The sequence below is a fragment of the Schistocerca gregaria genome, chromosome X (genome assembly GCF_023897955.1).
Source record: "Schistocerca gregaria isolate iqSchGreg1 chromosome X, iqSchGreg1.2, whole genome shotgun sequence".
NCBI classification, from domain to species: domain Eukaryota; kingdom Metazoa; phylum Arthropoda; class Insecta; order Orthoptera; family Acrididae; genus Schistocerca; species Schistocerca gregaria.
This window is the reverse complement of record NC_064931.1, coordinates 273981254-273983142: the sequence shown is the minus strand read 5'-3', so window position 1 is coordinate 273983142 and position 1889 is coordinate 273981254. Positions and strand designations below refer to the sequence as shown.

General features: G+C 48.6%; 1 protein-coding gene across 1 annotated transcript in view; it reads right to left on the bottom strand.

Moving 5' to 3' along the window:
- LOC126299196 (uncharacterized) overlaps positions 1-617 on the bottom strand; it is a 337615-nt gene extending 336998 nt beyond the window's left edge. Inside the window, exon 1 of the mRNA XM_049990977.1 lies at positions 592-617. The gene's annotated coding sequence lies outside the window, so the exon portion shown is untranslated. The remainder of the gene's footprint in view (positions 1-591) is intronic.
- Positions 618-1889: the final 1272 nt, after the last annotated feature.

Below are 1889 nucleotides of genomic sequence, written 5' to 3'. Positions count from 1 at the left end.
TCTACTGACTGCTTTGGCTGAGTCTGAGTACAGACATTGCGCCTGTCTTAAACTTATTCGCACTTGTTTGCTTCGAGGTACGCCGTACATGGTAGAGTAACCAGAGAACGAGACACTTAACAGCGTTGCTGCGTTCTGTAACTAGCGTGTTAACAGCCAAAGAAGCGCCAAGGCTGCCGTATGTTTGCGTACGGATCTCCCATTTTACGTGGTTGAGCGTAATACGTAGTAGATAGGGTCTGACCGTTCGTCCATTCCAGAATTTAAAAGTAATTGTTTTACTAAATGTCAGCTTGTGATAAATTTACCGATAAATAGAGTGACTTACACTCTGATTATGCCTGCAGTTCATTCAGCATTAAGCTTTTAAAAAATGGTGCGAAATTAAGTTCTCGACAAGATAGGAACTCCGCATTGTTGGAGCCTGCTCGCAAGTGGCGCCAAGGATATCAGTTGCTACACAGGCTCTTTGTGTTGGCGGAGTGTCGTGATTGTTCTTTCCTGTGACTTAGTTTTTGAGTATTTTGAGGGGTGCGCAGCGTTGGCAGCGCCTGCTATAGGCAGCGGGCAGCGGGCGGCTGGCGTACTCACCGCGGGTGTGGCGGAGCTGCGAGGACTGCGCCTCTCGCCGCGGCGGCGTCCCTTTTATGCCAGCGCCGGGGCGCGCCTGCGCCGCTACACCGACGCCGCCCCCACACTGACACACCGACACAGACACGTCCCTCTCCACGTGTCGCTGCTGCCTCGCGAACAAACACTTGTTGACAGGAAAATTTAGTTATTTCCCGGTACGAGCTGAAAGGGATCCGCACCTCTTGGTCTTTTTTTCATTTGTTTGGACATTAGGCCACATCAGTTCGGATTTGCACCCGTAAAATCGATAGATGACGCGGTTAACACAATGAAGTGACGAAAGTCATGGAACAGCGATATTCACGTATAGTGATGGAGGTAGTAGCGCGTCAACTAGGTAAAGGGCATTGCATTGGTGGAGCTGTTATCTGTACTCGGGTGATTCACGTGAAAAGATTTCCTACGTGATTTTGCCCTCACGACGGGAATTAACAAACTTTGAAAGCAGAATGGTAGCTGAAGCCAGCCGCATTGGACATTCCATTTGGGAAATCGTTGGGGAATGCAATATTTCTAAATCCACAGTGTCAGGAACGTGTGATCAAAAGTATCCAGACATCCACAAAAACATACTTTTCTCATATTGTGCTGCCACCTACTGCCAGGTACTCCATATCAGCGACCTCAGTAGTCAATAGACATCGTGAGAGAGCAGAATGGAGCGCTCCGCTGAACGAGGCCAGGTGATTGGCTGTCTCTTGTGTCATTCGTCTGTAAGCGAGATTTCCACACTCCCTGTTTCCGATGCCATAGTGAAGTGGATATGTGAAGGGGCACGTACAGCATAAAAGCGTAGAGTCCGACCTCGTCTGTTGACTGACAGAGACCGTCGACAGTTGAAGAGGGTCGTAATGTGTAATAGACAGACATCTACCCAGACCATCACACAGGAATTCCAAACTGCATCAGGATCCACTGCAAGTACTATGACAGTTAGGCGGAAGGTGAGAAAACTTGGATTTCATAAGCCACACATTACACCAGTAAATGTCAAAAGGCAACTCGCTTGGTGTAAGGAGCGTAAACATTGGACGATAGAACAGTGGAAAAACGTTGTGTGGAGTCGCGAATCAAGGTACACAATGTGGCGATACGATGGAATGGTGTGGGAATTGTGAATGCACACTGAACGTCATCTGCCAGCGTGAATACCGAGAACAGTAAAATGCGGAGGCCGTGGTGTTATGGTGTGGTCGTGTTTTTCATGGAGGGGCCTTGCATCCCTTCTTGTTTTGCGTGGCACTATCACAGCACAG